Source organism: Haliotis rubra, unplaced genomic scaffold, assembly GCF_003918875.1.
Source record: "Haliotis rubra isolate DU_JTF1 unplaced genomic scaffold, ASM391887v1 Scf217, whole genome shotgun sequence".
NCBI classification, from domain to species: Eukaryota; Metazoa; Mollusca; class Gastropoda; order Lepetellida; family Haliotidae; genus Haliotis; species Haliotis rubra.
This window is the reverse complement of record NW_025766192.1, coordinates 226,542-247,377: the sequence shown is the minus strand read 5'-3', so window position 1 is coordinate 247,377 and position 20,836 is coordinate 226,542. Positions and strand designations below refer to the sequence as shown.

At 40.9% G+C, this 20,836-nt stretch overlaps 1 protein-coding gene and 1 long non-coding RNA gene across 4 annotated transcripts in view; one reads left to right on the top strand and one right to left on the bottom strand.

Annotated features, from left to right (window-relative positions):
• Positions 1-349: 349 nt before the first annotated feature.
• On the bottom strand, positions 350-15,828 carry LOC124277037. The gene is made up of 3 exons (XR_006898724.1): positions 15,817-15,828; positions 11,694-11,698; positions 350-445 (listed from the first exon to the last, which is right to left on the bottom strand). It is a non-coding gene; the product is annotated as an uncharacterized LOC124277037 (long non-coding RNA).
• The window catches only part of LOC124277036, a 19,929-nt gene continuing 14,214 nt past the window's right edge, over positions 15,122-20,836 (top strand). The window contains exon 1 of one of the 3 annotated variants that reach the window (XM_046712692.1): positions 15,122-15,285. The gene's annotated coding sequence lies outside the window, so the exon portion shown is untranslated. The other 2 variants (XM_046712691.1, XM_046712690.1) reach the window with 2 other exon arrangements.

Here is a 20,836-nt window from a genome sequence, read left to right as displayed (position 1 = left end):
TCTTTGGACGTTCTATTGCTTACCCCAAAGCTATTGAGCTCAGACATTATTTTGTCCCATATCTGCTTCTTTTTTGTCATTAGTAATGGAGTTAGTCAGTTTGCTGTTTAACACACTGATATGATCTTCAACTAGGCCTGTATTTCACAACTTTCAAAGTTTTTACTGCGATTTCTGACGGCAGCCATTATGCAGACTATAGATGAGTGTTTACCTGCAATGCATCATGGATAATAATTAGGGGATTCCCCTAAGTTAATCATGGTTTAATGACGGGACCTTTATTAGAGGCATACTTAGTTAATGGGTGTTTAAATAAGGGTTTATACAACCGTATTTAAACACTTTATTAACTAATCAAACATTAAGAATTTAATCAATGATTAGTGTTTAATTGATGATTACATAATTACGCGTTGATACAACTGGGTCCTGGTCATTAGACCTAATTATGATAGTCACCAGTTAGACCCCAAGTATTGTAACGAAACTTATTACCCATATGGTGAAACCTAACCAGTGTCATATATATCATATGTGCACATGTACACATATCAACCATTGTTTCTGTATTTCGTCGTCTGTGACGTCATTAAACAACTGAACGTGACGTCAATTAACTGGGTCGTCACACTTGCTTACCTGTTTTACTGCCCAATTGTACATGAATAAAATCGATAATAAAGAAGTTATTACACACGTGCAAGTGTGCCATACGACTTAAACGAAATTCGTGCAAAATTTCACACTCGTTTCGTATAAGTTGTATGCCACACTTGTTCGTGTAATAATCACTATACATAATCTCGAATATGCCAGGAAACTACAGGCCCCGATTTCTCGAAACAAACTTAAGTCTGAGTTTTGACTTAAGTTAGAGTTTTTACTCAAATTTGAGAAAACGCATTTCCCAGAATGAACTGAAATCGATATTAAATTCAAACATAGTAGATAATTTGAGTTTGGTTAATAGAATACTGAAGTTGTTTGGGCTTTTTTTATTTTAAAAATGCAGCTGAGTTAAAATTCAGCTGTTTCAAATATATAGTCAAACTCAGTTTCAAATTTGAGTAAAAACTTAAGTTTGTTTCGAGAAATCGGGGCCAGAAGTGCTTTTGCAAAATTTAGATGTGGAATAGAACCAGTCAGAGTTTAAAACTGGACGATATGAAAATCTCGCAGTTGAGAATACACTGTGTCCGATGTACCAAAATAATTGTGTTGAAGATGAGGTACATATAAGTGCCCCATATATGATGACCCGAAGAGGACCATTTAATTAAAGACCCTAAAGTATGCAATAAGTTTGATATGTTGCCAAATACAGGGAGGTTTTCAGTGCTTATTAATCAAAACGAACTGACCTGATTGTGTGTCATAACCTCTTTTAGTATTCTACAACGACGCAAGTGGCTTTTATATAAATGATATGCCTCTTAACTTCCTACTTCTTAGGGGCGGTGGGGTAGCGTACCGGTTAAAGCGTTGGCTCGTCACCCCGAAGACCCGGGTTCGAATCCCCACATGGGTACAATGACTGAAGCCCATTTCTGGTGTCCCCCGCCGTGATATATTGCTAAAAGCGGCGTAAAACCAAAACTCAGTCAGTCAGTCAGTCAGTCTTACTTCTTAACAGTATTATATTGGTATTTTATCAGAATATATATGTATGTGTAAGTCTCTCATAACTGACCACCTGCGTGGTGCAGTTGACAGAGTGCCTGTCCAGAGAGTGGAATGGCGGTGGTTCGAACCTGACTGTTATACAAACCATCGATATCATTATTGGATATTTATATAGCGCACATATCCACGCATTAGTGCATGCTCTAGGCGCTGGTATATAAGATATCACTTGTTGTTGCTCAGTATACAGTTTTTGTATACATCCAAACATCAGTAGCCCTCCACCCCCTTCCTCCTGGCGGACCGCCTCCGTGGTGTAGTGGTTAGAGCGTCCGCCCGGTGAGCGGAAGGTCGCGGGTTCGATCCCCGACCGCGTCATACCAAAAGACGTTAAAATATGGTACTTGTTGGTCCCTGCCTGGCGCTCGGCATTAATGGGCACAACAAGGACTGGTCGGCTCGGAGTCAGTATAATGTGTCTGTGTGGGGTATTCATGCTTCACTTCGGCATGGTATCTCAGTGGGCTAGCACTATAAAACCAGCTTCAGTCTGGGCTGGTACAAGCAGCCGCACATACACATACACACGCATGCACGTCGTCATATGAGCGAAATATTCTCAAGCACGACGTTAAACCCAATTTCTCCTCACCTCACCTTCCTCCTGGCACTACACGCGCGTACGTTCTCCATGTGCACACCCTACATGGTCTGAGTGAGTGAGTGAGTGAGTTTAGTTTTACGCCGCACTCAGCAATATTCCAGCTATATGGCGGCGGTCTGTAAATAATCGAGTCTGGACCAAACAGCATGAGCATCGATCTGCGCAATTGGGAACCGATGACATGTGTCAACCAAGTCAGCAAGCCTGACCACCCGATCCCGTTAGTCGGCTCTTACGACAATCATGGGTTACTGAAGATCAATTCTAACACGGACCTTCACGGGTCACACCCTACATGGGCATTCCACAAATGGTTCGCCAAACACACACGCGCGTACCTACGCACATGTGCACACCCTACATAGATATTCAATTTATGATTCTTATAACACACGCGTCCACGCACACATATACACACGTTGGCATTCCAAGTTTGCATTGGTCACGAGTAAACTCGCTTGTTATGAAATACGATCTGCCTGGCTTTTAGTGTCAAAATCTAAATCCAGTCGTCTAGAAGCCGGACTATCAGTATGTGTAAAACGTAACTGGATTATTGACAATGGCATTTAACAGCATTCTCTCACCAATCCCGACACAACAGTCTCGAAAATAAAACGAGCAAATTCTGCCATAATATCAAAGTGTCTTACCTGCTTCACTGTCTTCAAATTATTGCCATGTACACATTTCCCATAAAGTCACTTCCCCAGACAGTAGGTCTATAAACACCAACAGATTCACAGACCGGGTGTTTCAGATCTGACCTTCAACGTAAGGTACACTGTCTACCGGAGCGCCCATCTAAAAACATAAGGAACATATTGTCCAGAGTCAGTCCAACCCGCTAAACCAGTTTCTTTTTTCAAAACATAATATCGCTTTCATATAACTTCTCACACTCGGTAATAATTTGGAATCCTGTCCTTTCAAACACTGACTAAAGGCGCAATCTTTTCAACGAGTGTGAGGCGACAGCGCAATAAAGTAAATCGGCATACAAAAGAGGACTATGGCAGCGGCAAATGCGTCACGGTGTCATACAAACAGAACCACTTTGTTTACCATTGACCCGTAACTGACTGGGTTCCTCCTGCCACAATACTGATCCAAAAATAATCGAAAGTCCATAGAACTGAAGATTTATGACACATATTGGACACAGCCTCACTTGAATATTCCGCCCGGGAATTTTAATACTTTGAAGCTGTCAGAGCTGGGAGTGCGTGTGAAACGGTATTTTTACCTTCACCATGTCATTAACCTATAGCTATTCATGAACAAAGCAAACAGTGTCGGAGAAAACATAATATCTATTTGATTAAACATCAACTGAGACATATGAAAGGCTTTTGAGATATTAATATTTAGGCCGATGTACTTTTATATGGTCTCGGTGAGCTCACATTTTCATTGGAGTTTAAAGTCTGTTCGAACCAATACTATCTTAGGTTAAAGGGTGTAATTCCTACACAGGGCCAAAGAAAAGATACACTTGTAAAGGTGATTTTCATTATTACAAAGGGTAAAAGAATAAATACACCTGTAAAGTTGATGATTACTATTACACAGGACAAAAGAAAGTATACACTTGTAAAGTTGATTTCCATCATTACACAGGGCAAAACAGTATATACTTGAAATGTTGATTTGACAAAAACTTCTACACTTTACCAACACGTTGATAGTTTACCAGCAGTCGACGTGGCACTTCAAACTTAATACAGACTAAACATAAGGGTATACTTTCTCTCCTACTCGGCATTTCAGATTACAAATCAGTTCCGTTGTGTGACGTTACTTGTTACAAGGATTGCTATTCGAAACGCAGCGAAAACAAATCAGTTCCGTTGTGTGACGTTACTTGTTACAAGGATTGCTATTCGAAACGCAGCGAAAACATGTTTCATACTAACTGAAGTAAGAAAATTAGATAGTTAATTATATATTGAGGTATACGTAAGTTAATTGCAGGTTGGTTGGGGGCGGTGGGGTAGGCTAGTGGTTAAATCGTTCACTCGTCACGCCGAAGACCTGGGTTTTATTCCCCTCACGGGTACAATGGGTGAAGCCCATTTTCCGGTGTCCCCAGCTGTATATGTAAAACCATACTCACTCACTAACTGCAGGTTGGGGTTCAACACGGTGTCTGATAAACCTACCGCGGATATAATTATGAGGTTTCGGGGACAAGTTGTTTCACTTACTCTTTTGCCTCTTAACTTTTACACTTCTTTGTTTTTTGTACTTATGTATATGTGTTGTTGATTTTAAATTAAAGGTTTTATTAAACAAAACAGTCTGTCAGAGGGAAGGGAAAAGTTAAGTTCAGAGTCAAGCAAACTGTAATGTCGAAACAGGTGGCCACCAGGACTTGATGTTGTTTCAGTAGAGCTGTACGTGACATTAGCTGTACCGTAAAGTCCCTGTGTGTAACAATTCTGTACGTAACATATATGTACATGACATATACGTAACAAAGTTATACGTAACATAACGGTACGTACCATAGCTATACGTAACATAGCTATACCTAACATAACGGTACGTACCATAGCTATACGTGACATAGCTATACATAACATAACGGTACGTACCATAGCTATACGTGACATAGCTATACGTAACATAACGGTACGTGCCATAGCTATACGTCACATAACGGTACGTACCATAGCTATACGTGACATAGCTATACGTAACATAACGTTACGTACCATAGCTATACGTAACATAACGGTACGTACCATAGCTATACGTGACAAAGCTATACGTAACATAACGGTACGTACCATAGCTATACGTGACCTAGCTATACGTAACAAAGCTGTACGTGACAAAGGCCTCCGTAACATAGATGTACATGACATAGCTATACGTAACAAAGTTATACGCAACATAACGGTACGTACCATAGCTATACGTGACATAGCTATACGTAACATAACGGTACGTACCATAGCTATACGTGACATAGCTATACGTAACATAACGGTACGTACCATAGCTATACGTGATATAGCTATACCTAACATAACGGTACGTACCATAGCTATACGTGACATAGCTATACCTAACATAAAGGTACGTACCATAGCTATACGTGACATAGCTATACCTAACATAACGGTACGTACCATAGCTATACGTGACAAGACTATACGTAACCTTGTTCCAGGCACGATTATATCGACAGGAAGCCTAGATCTAACTTGCAATCGCAGAATGTTATCTTCTAAGTGATATTTAGTCTCCGAAGTATGTTTTAGTATATCATTTGGGTACAATGACGCTTTCCTCGGTGAGTCGAGAAGGCGGGTTAAGAGAGTGCTAAAAGCGTTCTCTCGTCACGCCAAGGAAGATCTTTCTCAAGCTGGTTACAAAACTAAATTTATGATATGAAAAACGATGAGGGTTACAAATTGACACCAAAAACCAACTATTTTTCAGATTAAACTGACGTTTTAATTACCACTTTGGTTGAAACCTACCAGCATTCGTATAATCATTATCTAGGCAAATACTGGATTCGAACCTTGCGACGGCTGTTCACTAACACCTAAGGGACATAACTCCGCACGAAGAAGCACACGGGTTTTGGGCGCAAATAGACCCTACTTCTGATCCAATTCGCCCTAAGCTATACCACCACCACCACAACCACCACCACCACACGGGTACCTCGAGCCAAGTCAACACAAAGGACACATGAAGACAACTTGACGTCAATATAACATTCTTATTACTATTCGGTATACAGATTATTAATCTGAAATTTTTGCTGCGCTGTTTCTTCACATTGCTTCGTGTGTATTTATTTACTTCTTATCTTGGGGACTGAAATATTTTGTACCAGTTCATTATATTGTACGTACGCTTCAATAAATGGTGTTGAATGGCCCCTGGGTTTTGAACGGGGAAGCTGTAGCTGGCCTGCAGGAGTTGTCTCCCTTCCTCGACAAGTCTTGTGGCCATCAGCCTGTGATTAGGCCTGCGGGAGATGTGTCGGTGGAGTAAATATGAAAATAATATACCAAGACAGAACAACGAACAACTGACCAGAGGCCTGAATTAAGGGGTATTTTTTATTTGTTGTTTAGCATCTGTACCACCACTACCACCACCGCCGTCAGCACCATCCTCACCACAATCATCATAACCACTGCCAACATCACAACTATCGGCGTTTCGGCAAATTGTTTGCAAAATATCATAGAGTCGGATAGCACAAGAGACATCGTGTTGCACTCTCTGCAATGATGATTTTAAGAAGGGGTCACCCATTTTTTTCTTGCGAGCTAGGGGGATTATCAATTTTGTACACACGTACTGGGGGGGGAGTGTTAATCAATTTTGTACATAAAAATATCCTTAAAATATCCCAGAAAAAACCCACCCCACCAAAAAGTTAGGGACCAAAATGGAGAATAAAACACAAATTCAAGCCTTTGAAAATATAACATGATCAACAACAAAATTCCGCTAATGATAGAATCCAAATTTTATAATTCTTGTCACTCAAAAGTGAAAGTAGAGGTAGTCAGGCTGACACTGTTATTAACAGCCAACATGGCTTCGATGGATTTGAATCAGCGGTAAGTTGACAACATACATTGACATTACCGTGTAGTCTATACAGTAACATTTAGTTGACAGTATTAGCCATATTTAAAGTATAATAGGTGCTGTTTGATTTATTTATTGAAAATCTAAACAATATCAATAAGACACGATTTCAAACTCATACATTGGCAGTGAGAGAGCTGGTTTTATCTGAAAGCCGAATTCATGTATGAAATAAGAATGGCTGCATTATTATACCCGCGCTACGTCCGTGTCTCCGTGCGTCCGGAATGGTTTCCCTGAGCATAACTCTAAAACTATACCACTTACAAACTTCAAATTTGGCATGGAACTTGCTCTTATGGTGGCATTGTGCCTTTTGGGGGTTTCAATTCTGTACTGCCCAAATTGTTGAAATTTTCACCCCAAAACGGCCCAAATTTCCGACTTAGTTTTATTTCCGGAGCATAACTCAAAAACTATACCACTTACAAACTTCAAATTTGGCATGGAACTTACCCTTATGGTGCCATTGTGGATTGTGGCTTTCAATTGCATGACGCCAAAATTGAAAGTTTTCCTAAAATATTATTTTGGTATTCAATAATGTTATTGAAGGCGATCAGACTATAAGCAGGGGTATGTGAGCTGCGCTCACTTCTTCGTTGTTATTGAATGTAATTATAATATATTTATAGTATAAAACTATTGTTTTTCAGTACCCTATTATTCTATTTGTCAGCACCCAAAATATGATTATCATAAAGAATAATGACAGTGACTCCAATTTCTTATTTTTCAGATATTTAAGACCAAATATAGAGAGAATAAGTTATTATGAAGACCTTCTTGTGAAGTATTCTAACGCTGCAGACAAGGGCTGGGACACTCTTTGTGGAGAAATTGCAAAGTCAAACACAAACAAATTTGAACTGGATTTAAATCATTTGCCAAACTATCGCAATATGCAATTCAGTATTGATCATGTTGCTAGAATGTTATATCCAGATGATGCTCCTACACATCTTACCCCAGTCAGATGTTATGGAGATGGAAACTGTTTTTGGAGGTCAGCGTCTCAACTCTGCTTTGGTTTTGAAGATTATTATACTGAACTTCGAGTGAGAGGTGTTTTTTGATCTTATGAAGAACATTACTTAAACGAATCAAAACTGACAAGTGTTTCTGAAGCCAAAGGTAACGGATCACTGTTATAGTATATTTTGACGTCATCCGAAAGTCAGTCTGCAGAGGGTGACAACATGCAGCGTTACAGACATTTAGTGATGGAAACAACAAGAAATGGAGAATATTCATCAGTTTTACACATGTTCAGTTTACCAAATGTTCTGAAACGACCCGTTCAATTTATCTATCCCAAAATCCAAAATGTGGCTACACAGACATGTACTCAATCAAACAATACACCCTCTGAATGATGCGGAGGAGGAACCTGTCTGCATCATGTGGACACATTGTACAAACACAAATACTAAGAACTGGTCACCAAATCATTTTGTTGCTTGTTTGGATACTGAGAAAAAACATGTTGATGCTGACTTGGCAGAAAGTGAAAAAAAAAGAAATAAAAGAAACAGAGGACGTTGGATTTTATGTTATCAGTTCAGAGCAAGAAGCAATCTCAAAGTGAGACAAAACCATCAGAATTTCCCGGACACAAGACTCTCAGTCTCATATAAACCCAGTTCCAGACATCACCAGTGAAAGCAAGAGTAAGGATGTTTCAGTGGAGAGTTCTCTGACATATGAGCTCCAATCATCGTCCGGAAGTGATGAGGATGAACGTCAACATGTGTGCAATTCACCTTGTTGTTCTGAACTTAGTGAGCCTTATCAGCCAAATGCTGCATCAACCTTGAAAAAGACAACTACGAAACCTGAGAGATCATTCTCGTTCTCATGGTTTCATGAATATCCTGAGCTTACTCTGTGTACAACAAGAAACAAAGTTTTCTGCTTTTATTGCAGACTGGCTTACAGGACAGTGATCTGCAGAAGCATCCTACCTCTAGACAACCTGAAGCAACATTCACATCAGAAGGTTTCAACAATTGGAAAAAGTCTGGAGATAAGTTCAAAAAAGCATGATAAGTGTTCATATCACAGAGATGCCCTTGCAAAACACAAGAAACATGGTAATGACAGTGTCACAAGTTTACTTCTGGCAAAAGAAAGCTTCTGCTTGTGGAGCTGTCATGTCTCTTATTCTTATCAAGGCAAGGATTAGCGCTTCGAGGGCATATTGAAGAGGAAGACATGGTTATGTGAGAAAACATATATGTCACCTGCAATTGTGAATGAGCAATTGATGCTCCTGTGCCGAGCTGTGTGACTGAAGATTCTTGAGAGAATCAAAGCTGCCAGGTTCTTTGCCGTTATGGCGGATGAAACAAGAGACACATCAAACAAGGAACAAGTTGTCATATGTATCCGTTGGGTGTCCATGAGGATGCTATTGGCCTATATGAGGTTCCTTCCACAACATCAGCAACACTAACAGAAGTACTAAAAGACACACTCATCAATTGTGACTTACCACTATCGAATTGCCGAGGTCAAGGCTATGATGGTGCAAGTAATTTTCAAGGCCATGTCAATGCAGTTGCTGTCCAACTGCAAAGAAGAACCACAGGCAGTTCATGTCCATTGCCTCGCCCACTGTATCAACTTGGCTTTGCAGGAAGCCACTAGACCATGCAAACCTCTCAGGGATGCTCTTGGCATCACAATTGAAGTGAACAAGCACATTAAATATTCTCCAAAACGAGAACACCTATTCAAGAATCTTCAAAAAGCTCCATCCATTGAGAAGGAGTCCTCAAACTGAAAGACATGGATGTGCCTCAAACTGAAAGAACTCGTGGCTTACGACCTCTGTGTCCAACACGTTGGACAGTTTGAACAGGATCAATCAACTCTGTTTTGGAGAACTTTGACACTCTTCGAAAAGCATTTGAAGAAATCAACAAGGGTCACGATGAGTATGCCAGGGTTGCAGGCGGTTTACTTTCACAGTTTGACCAGTTTAGTGTGTATTTTGGGCTGAAAGTTTCTTCCAAAATTGTTGCTGCATCAGAGCAATTGTCTTCCTCCATTCAAAGCGTTGAAACAACGACAAAGGACGCACAAAAGGGAGCAGAGCAAGTACTCGCGTATTATGATAAGCTGAGGAGTTCTACATGTTGATGAAGCTGAAGACAAAACTGATCCTCCACGTCTACCACGCTACCGGAAGAGGCCCAAGAGATTGGATGATGCATCTAATACTCACACGTTTCCTTCTGTGGAAGATTACAGAGCAACTAAAGCGGAGATTCTCACAGAAAGGATTTAACGCTACTGTGGAGATAGAGCAACTGTTGCTGTCCGCTGCAAACGGACGGAATTTTCAAATATCTTCTGACATCAGAGAACTCTACAAAGATGATGTTGACTTTGTTCGATTGAACACACAGCTTTCCATGCTTCATGACACAGTGAAATCTGTCTCCACTGAAAGAGGATGCTTAATCATGGAAGTCACAAATATTGACACTGTTGTATCAATTATCAACTCATCACCTGTAATAAGGCACCTGTTCAAGGAGATAAGCACCCTTTTGAAGATCTACTTGACTATTCCTGTCACCACAGCAACATCAGAACGCACCTTCTCCACGCTTCGACGCCTGAAGTCATACATCAGATCTACAATGACACAGGAACGTCTGAACAACATTCTGCTACTGCATGTCCACAAATCCATTGCTTGTCCACAATTCCAGTAGTCTTCTCTCTATACACCTTTTGTATTATAGCATTTCCCCCTGTTATCTTTCAGTCTTTCTCTGTCTCTGTTTCTAGTAATTGCTTGTGATGTAATTAGTTATTGTAAATATCTTCGGAGAGGGGTTTAATAAGTTGAAAGAACTTGTCTCCGATCCTTTTCACATTGTGAATAAAATATGTTTAAACTAAACCAATCCATTGCTGATGAACTATCTCTAGACTCCATATCCGTGAAGATCCGAGTAAGAATTGATCTTCAGCAACCCATGCTTGTCTCTCCCGGTGAAAATCCGTCAGAGAATTGATCTTCAGCAACCCATGCTTTTCGCAAGTAGGGATTTACGGTTTCGGGTGGTCAGGCTCGCTGACTTGGTTGATGTGTCATTATATGCCAATTGGAAAAATCAATGACCTTCATGTCAATCACTAGATTGTCTTATTTATAGATCGCCGTTAATAGACAGAATATTACTAAGTGTGGCGTTAAACAGCCAACAAACAAACAGATAGTAGTCACAGTATTGAACCCAAGCAAATGGTGTGAAGTACAGTTTACTCCACGACGGAAGCTTTCCCACAGCTTGCCACTACTTGCCTCAATGGTTCATGTAGATTAGTAAAACGTTAAAAACTACAAAAGGTCCTGATAGCTCAAATTACCTGCAGTTGTCATGAATTATTCATTACATCGAATGTAACTGATGAAAACAGTACATAAACGCCTTGGAATGTCCCACATTATAAGCACCGAAACACATCATTGAGTATGTCGGTCTCTGCGAGTGTGCAAACAAGTTTATGTCTGAATCGACAACTGACAATGCCCTGTTCGCTGCCGGGCAAAAACTGAACGTCTTATTTCAATACAAACTGCTAATTATCAATGAATATTGACTTTTACAGTCAGTGCTGTGATATGTTTGTGTGGATGTATCGGTAATCGATGACAATATGATATCAAGCGAAGAACCGGTTACACGACTTGGAGGATGGAGACGCCTTGGATGTGTTTGGGAGATGCGTTCGTGACGAAACAGAAACTGTTTTCGACGTAAACTATTGGTAGCGGGTTAACAATCACATAAATATCAGACCATTTACTCCGACTCAGTACGATGGTCTCGTTGAAGGTAGGGTGGGTGTTTGAGGGATTAGTGTAAAAGATCTTATCTTAATCCTATTGTGTCTGTTTGATTGGGATTTTTTAATAAAAAAATGTAAATGTTTCAAATCAGCTACACTAACAACATGTTGTATTTTATCTCATGTCTTACAAACTATTAATAACTAATGTTATCCACTGATGCATTTTGCTTTTGTTTGTTTGTTGCTTGTTTGGTGTTTAACATACCAATCAAAATATGAGCCAGACAATCCAGTGATTGATATTAAGAGCAGCGATTCACGCCATCGTGAATCAACTGAATCAACTATTTATCCAAGCATGACCACCAGTTCCACTCAGAAGCTGATATCGCTTTCGGCCAAGATAGGTTGCTGTGTGCCAATTCAAACCCGGTATCCGCACGAGGTGACTGTTGCATAAACGTGAAATCAGCAGTATTCCAACTATATAAGAGAGTCTGGGCCAGAAAACCAGGTGATTGATATGATGAGCATCGATCCACGACCGGTTACAATCACACGCAGTCTACCACCTCACAAACATCTTGCCCATCCGGTACATTTAGATGTCGGTAGAATGGGTCTTCAGCAACCCATGCTTGCCACAAAAGGCGACCATGCTTGTCATAAGAGGCGACTACCGGGATCGGTTGGGCAGGCTCGCTGATTTGGTTGACATATGTCATCGGTTCCCAATTGCGCAGATCGATGCGCATGCTGTTGATCACTGGATTGTCTGGTCCAGACTCGATTATTTACAGACTGCCGCCATATAGCTGGAATATTTCTGAGTGCGGCGTAAAACTAAACTCACTCACTCACATTTAGATGTCCCCTAAAACCAGCATAGTGTCGTAGCTGCGTACAACAGTCAGCTCCTCGTATTGCCGTTTCATGTTGTCCTGGGCCCCGTTCCTGAAAGCGATCGTAGCGCTAAGATGACCGTAACTCCCATACTTTAACATAGACTTACGACTGTAGTAGCGCTACGATCGCTTTCAGGAACGGGGCCCTGGGGGGTAAGCCCGAACTCTACCCTCGCCTGATCGTCTAAGGTCGTTAAGTCAAGGAGTGAGGGGGTCGGACGACCGTGACTCCAAGCCATCCACATCACATTCATGTACGGGCGCACATTCATACAATAATTAACGCAACACAAGGTTCTACGCTCACATAGATTACTTTGCTTTTGTCCATCTCTTAAGCTACAACTCCAGTGTAAGACAGGACCCATACTGGGAAGCTGAGTGACGGCGATTGGCCTCGGTCAATGTAAAAGACCGACCCACTCTTAAAGGTATCTTTTCATATGGTTCGTTTTGATTCGTCAGAAAGTCAAAAATCTGTGCAATGAACTCCCGTTCGTCGTAATCGGAAAATACATAACTGAAAATTCATGGATCTATAAATCATCCCTCTACTACACCTATTGAGAGCATAAACATTAGCATAACCTGTTCTGTCTCGCATGATTAATGCGTTCCGCCTTTATTAAAAACGACCGCACAAAACAATCACCAACAATATACATATCTAATTTGCGTTGTCACTCGTGACTTCCCCTCTTCATTGCCCACAATGGTTGAGTGAAATGAGTTTGGTTTTCGGCCTCTTTTAGCAATATTCCAGCAATATCACGGCCGGGGGACACCAAAAATGGGCTTCACACATTGTACCCATGTGGGGAATCGAACCCGGGTCTTCGGCGTGACGGGAGAACGCTTTAACCACTAGGCTACCCCACCGTCCCCACAATCTGTGAAACAATAATGAGAATAACTAAATCTAAATCATGAATTTGTTGTAATTTTCTAATGTTTTAGGGATGCATTTCTACCTTATAATATACTTATGCCAATAATGGTTGTCACCCCCTTCAATTTTATTAATTGGAAGGTGGGGGGGGACGGGGGGGACAACCATTATTGGCATGAGAATAATACGAAAATGTGGTCTACTTCATCACAGATGTTTTCGAGGTAGGTATAAGACTTTTTGGCTAGTTCATTTAGCTCCGTTAAATCACGCAAAGCTTGGAACCAATTCACAACTCCTCGCCAAACTCAACAATTATATGAATCTTGTGTTTACCTCCTTTGATGATTGTAGAACTGTCTAGTGCGGTCAGACATAACGGCAAACGCAAATCCTCAGTTACACAGAGGTGAGGTGAGGTGAAATTGGGTTTATCGTCGTACTTGAGAAAATTTCGCTCATATGACGACGTGCATGCGTATGTATGTGTATGAGCGGCTGCTTGTACTAGCCCAGACTGAAGCTGGTTTTATAGTGCTAGCTCACTGAGATACAATGCCGCAGTGAAGCATGAATACCCCGCTCAGACACATTATACTGACTCCGAGCCGACCAGTCCTTGTTGTACCCATTAATGCCGAGCGCCAGGCAGGGACCAACAAGTACCATATTTTAACGTCTTTTGGTATGACGCGGTCGAGGATCGAACCCGCAACCTTCCGCTCCCCGGGCGGACGCTCTAACCACTACACCACGAAGGCGGTTAGTTACGCAGAGCAGACTACTGACTCCAAGCGTTCCAGTGTTCCATGTGTTATCATGTTAATGCTGGGCGCAAGGCAGGATAACAACAAGTAGCTTCTTTTAACCATATTTGGTATAACTCGGCTAGGGATGGAACTGTCGACGTTCCACGCAGACGCTCTATCGACTATGTCATGACGTCTGCCAGAGTGGCAAAATACAGATGGCCCCTTTTTCCAAAGGGACATAACACCGTTACTTAACTAGCCGGAGGACAGAGTTTACATCAGTGGACAATACGGTACCGGACAGCCTCGCCACAATGAACACTACCAAATCCACTGTCGTTCATTTCCCGACGAACGTGAGTATATCTCGTGATTACCTTGTCAGTGAGTTGTAGAACTGTCAATATTTCGCGCGTCATGGAATGTGCTCATCTGAAGCTCTGCTTTCATCAGTGGATGAACGTCAACAAATACAAATTAAATCCTTAAATACGATCAGTATAACGTGCGTACGCGTAAATCGATATCATGTTGTTAATCACAGGATTGTCTGGTCCAGACTCGAATATTTACAGACCGCTGTCATATAGCTGGAAAAGCGGCGTTAAACAACAAACAAACAAACAAACAAAAAAACTCAACACTTTCTTTACCATGCAGTTGATATGACACGCGATGGAGACGTGCCCCAAGTCAGCATGATCGTAATGGACGTTTTACAGAAACACAAATAAGAACACAATCGCCCGAACGCAACGCCATGAAATCATTCTTACGCATATCAACAGAGAAAAGTGCGTTGTTATCGACACTTCCGTGTGTATCACCGGAGCAACGCTGGCGCTGGTTTAAAGGTACAGGTGAATGGTGAACTTCCTCACCTGGGAAACACAAAGTGAGCACCCACGCCGCGACTCGGGGAGTGTGGGACGAGGAGAGTGGGACGAGGGGGTGCGACACAGGGGATCCAGGCGTTACACAGAAATATCTATACACAGGCAGTGTGTGTATGTAAGTATCGCTGTTTTTCGATCTTGAAATCATTTACTGACACATCGCTTGACTTGTACAGCCGTCATAAATTCGGGCATTCCTGGTGAGCCGTGAAGATCCAGTTTAGAATTGTTTTGTTTAGTGAGGTGAGGTGGGGTGAAATGGGGTTTAACGCCGTGCTTGAGAATATTTCGCTCATATGACGACGTGCATGCTTGTGTATGTGCGGCTGCTTGTACTAGCCCATCCTTAAGCTGGCTTTATAGTGCTAGCCCACTGAGATACCATGCCGTTTGTTTAGTAATCTATGCTTGTCGTAAGAGGCGACTAACGGGATCGGGTGGTCAGGCTCGCTGACTTGGTTGACACATGTCATTCTATCCCAATTGCGTATGTCGATGCTCATGATGTTGATCACTGGATTGTCTGGTCCAGTCTCGATTATTTTCAGACCGCCGCCATGTTGCTGGAATATTGCTGAGTGCAGCGTTAAACAACAAAAAGGATTATGCGTAAGACCACAAACAAACAGTACTGGTGAAGTGAAACACTCTGAAAAAACTGCTGAAATACTGCAACACATACCGAGCGCCAATTTCACGATAATCTTGTTATTGTAGTGAAACCCTTTATTCAGGGCGGAATCTTTGTCAATGAAAGCAACTGGACTAACACCAGTGCGTCATTTAATTACTTCATTGTCCTTGTTCATCCTGATATTTAGAGCTATTGTTAATTGTTACATACAACTACATGTGGCAGTGTTATAGATTAGTGACTTGCCACAAAAGGCGACTGTGCTTGTCGTAAGAGGCGACTAACGGGATCGGTTGGTCAGGCTCGCTGATTTGGTTGACACATGTCATAGGTTCCCAATTGCGCAGATCGATGCTCATGCTGTTGGTCACTGGACTGTCTGTTTCAGACTCGATTATTTACAGACCGCCGCTTTATAGCTGGTATATTGCTGAGTGCGGCGTAAAACTAAACTCACTCACTCACATTTAGATGTCCCCTAAAACCAGCATAGTGTCGTAGCTGAGTACACCAGTCAGCTACTCGTTGTTAGTGACTATTAGTGACAGATTAGTGACTGCAGTACTTATTCAAACACATTTTCAAAACCTCACCAATTTGTAACCATGCTACAGTTAACGATATAGATTTAAATGTTGCGGAAGTCAATGAGATTGATAAGTTTTTCTGATAGATGATAATCCATAAATGTGATACTTAATGCGCGTAGTGGTAATAAATTCAGGACAATCTTATGATAATGACAAGAAAGCTAGACAACGTATTGGATGCTTATGTGATTCAGTTGGATGTGATCCTGTCAGATATCTTAAACGTAAGAATACTAGTAGCACCGATCTGGGACCAGACAGCGTGTTTATCAACTTTTTATACACGTTTGCAGTTAAGAGATGTTGTTACCAATGCAGCCAGGTGTAGTGACTCGTAACTCTACGAACGTTTTGTGATCATGAAGCGGGTTAGAATTATGAATTTTAAGATGCTTCGGTGAAAGATCAAAGGCGCCGACGGCGATAAAATACACTTTTTGCATTACACGTACCCTTGGTAACGATGCATGCCCTTGGTAACGACGTCACGATGCATGTCAGTTGTCATCGCCTCGTACAGCCTCCTACAGTAAACTACTCCGTAACACCCGTTTGTTGGGTTGCAGCTGCTCCATGCGGCTAACATCACTGGTGGAAACATTACGTTTATATTTTTCGACGGATAAAATGTCTCAGCTCGACTCAAAATTAAAAGCGACACGTCAACGTTCGCAGTGTTTGCATTCACACAATGCATCCGTGAAATGTTGCGTGACAAGTCAGCTTCATCTGGATGTACTGATCTAAACTTACGTTGGTAGTAGAAATGCGGCGGTCATAGAGCCCCATACGGTTTACGTTAATCACTGATGAAATTAAAATTCATCAGATAAGATATTTTACCCGAATGTCAACCGTCATCAAACTGTTTATCATTATTGTTGTTTCCCTGGTAACGTACGTCTTAACGTAGGGGAGCAGACACGTAAATAGAATAGCACGTAAGTTAGCCCTGAGCGAGGATTGTTAATTTAGGTCACCGACACCGTCGTTCTAAGGCAGAAAAACGACGGTGTCGGTGACCTAGTCATGTAACTTTCCACAGATGCATTGTGGGAATGTAAACATTGCAAACGTCGCCGTGTCGCTGTTTAATTGTGAGTCGAACTGAAACATTTTTTTTCCGTCGAAAAATATAAACGTAATGATTCCACCAGTGATGTTAGCCGAGAGAAGCAACTGCAAACCAAGAAACGGGGTGTTACGGAGTAGGTTATGTAAGAGGCTGTACGAGGAGATGAAAAAACTGACATGCATCGTGACGTCGGTTACAAAGGGTACGTTCGATTACGAGGGGGCAGACTAGAATGGCGCAGTGACGCCAATACATTGTGACGTAATACAAAAGGTGTACATTATCGTCTCATAAAGTACTGTCGGCGCCTTTGATCTTTCACCGAAGCATCTTAGAGTACGCATTAGCATTCCTTTAAGACAGTAGACAGTAGCAGGGTCGGCACGAGACTAATGCTTAGTTGCTGAATATATATGATTTTGATAGAAAAAATAATTCCTTTTAAATTTAAAAGGCGCCCCAGTGAGAAGGGACATTCAGAACCTGAGGAAATCTAGACTTGCTTCGTTTAGAGCTTTAGCATTGCAGAAAGGGCTGAGCAGAAGAGAAAATAATGTGGTTCAGGGACTGTGAGACAGACTAAAGTACTGTCGGAAATAGAAAAAAAACTGGTTTTAGGCTGTTACTCTGTATCCCTAAAATTGACACAATTGCAAATAGCATATGTCGAAATAACCCACATCGGCCTAACTGGGCATTCAGTGGGATGCGTAATAGGATATCCAGAAAAGCACGTTTACTCGTAAAATTGGGCAAAACTTAGAAAAAATACCAGTAGCTGCTGAAAACAATAGATCAGACTATAGATGGCAATTAGGTCGCTCAGCCAGATATGACGACGGACCGTCGACTCACCTGGCATGAAATGCATGTGCTGCCTACAGGCACAAGTGGGCATCTCAAAGATATTTTATGCTTTATCATATGTGTTGAATATGCCTCATCTATTGATTAACATCATGTCTTTCTTTCACAGAGTTTATGTTGAGATATGTAAAAGATATATTAACTACATCAATTGTAGATATAAATGCGAAAAAAACAGTTTTATTCTATTTCCGACAGTACTTTAGGTCCACACATACAGGGTCCAATGTATACATTTAAGCATAACTTACTCATCTTGGTTAACGATTTCGCCGATCATAAAACCATCAATGTGGAAAAAATAATTTACATCTTTTTTCACCGCAGAGATTGATAATCACACGTGAAAACAGATCAAAGGTTGGTTCTCTGACCGACCCAGACTGTACTCGGTATCACGTGTTAAATGACCCGTATGTATCCGCTTAACACCACAAATACTGTTCGCAGGTTTGTATCACTTCCAGACATTGCGAGGCCTTTTTAAACACTACAATATGTTATCATTACAGTCAAGTTCACAAGAATGTAAGGCTGGAATTGACATTTATATCCTCTAACCCTACAAACTTGATACATTTTTCAAATGCGTATATAACATTGGCCCACTTTATACTTTTGAAAAAATACCACTAAAAAAGAGACCTCACTGTAAGATGAATGTGTTTGGTGTTTTTCATTATTGTAAAGTAGGAAATGAACTCCGTGTGAAGAGTTTAACTGTTTAACTAAAGCAAGACGGTATTATTTTAGCCGCCCAATACACAAACATACTTTCACACGTGTTACAAATCTAAATCAGTCGATACGTTAAGCTACACTGTCCTCGGTAGAACAGGTTTCACCACAATTGTTAGCAACGCTGGAATGTAGGCGGCCAACAGGGTGGTCGCAAGGTGAAACACTCATATTGCCTGTGAGAATACTGACAGTTATCCGGTAAGTTTGAACCGATACAACGTGAGAATTCATTATATGGCTACAGAGTGTCGAGTGAATCCTCTATTTATACTCCGTGTCAGAATTCTGAAGACAAATTGATCTGCCAAGACTTTAACGCCTGTTCTGGATTAGAGAGGTCCAGTTTTGTAAGTATGTTGCTACTTCTGCCAATGTTTACAGCCTCGAGAACATTGGAGATTGAAACACACAGCCGAGACCTAATTATATGTCTGTGTTTGCACAGAAAATGTATTACTAAGTGAGAGTGAATGAGTGAGCGGGAATGGTTTTACGCAGCATTTAATATTCCTGCATTATCACCAGAAATGGGCTTCACACATTGTACCCATGTGGAGAATCGAACCCGAACGGACGCTTTAAACACAAACCACTGGGCTACCCTACCGTCCCGTGTTACGAAGTGACATGCATAATGAGTGAGTGGGTGAGTGTAGTTTTACGCCGCTTTTTGCAATATCTCAGCAATACCATGGCGGGGGACACCAGAAATGGGCTTCACACATTGTACCCATGTGGGGAAATCGACGCGACGGCGTAACGAGCGAACGTTTTGTTTAACCCTCGCCCCGACGTGCATAGTGAATATAAGCTGTTTACTGCCACTATGTCAACTAAAAAAAAAGTACTGTCGGAAATGCTAGAAAAATGCTTTTTAGCCTTAATATCTTTATAAAAGTGGTAAATGTACTATGTTGTCAATATATCAACTCATCTATTGTCTACCTAATTTTTATTTCAACCGATTTAACATTCCCAGGCATTTAAAGGGCAGTTTACAGGAGAGAATTTGGTACCAAAACAGCAACTTAAGATTTTTTCAGAGTTCAACAACAGAAATCTGAAATAGTCTTTACATTTATGCTAATAATACAGGTGGTGTAAAAATATGAATTAACGTGTTTCTTAAACAAATAAATGTTGAATGTTTGTGTTACTTTACTTAATTATCGTTTCTTTATTGAAGAAATATAATATAAATGTTAAGTCTTGATAAATAAGTTTCCCGTCATGCATGCACATCTTTATCACAACGTCCACTATGGCCAACGATTTGCAGTCGATTGTTGCAAAGGTTTATAGTTTTTTTCTGCTTAAAAAAGACAGAGGTAAACCTTTCATTAGTTTAGAAAGGGTTTATTACAGAACTTGCAGAGCTGTTGGCATATCTTACCAACAAGTTTAAAATATTGTAAACAAATCATACAAGACAGGGACCGTCTCAAATGCAAAACCGGGACGTAAAACCATCCTTGACAACTTTGACAAGGGAGTGCTTAGACGGGCGGTCTACAAACTTTATGAGAAGAAAAATATATATATTCTAAAGAAACTACACCAGTGACTTCGTTAAATCTTTGGCCAATGTTCACAACTAGATTAAACTGTTCGAATTACATCCATATTTTTTCAATGAAATATACTGTTGACATGCAAAACATTTATTAAAACGTTGCACATTTCTACCATCAATCGATAAGATAACACAAGTCATAGGATTCTTTCCAATGTACAGTAATTCGTATGTTTATTTCAAAAC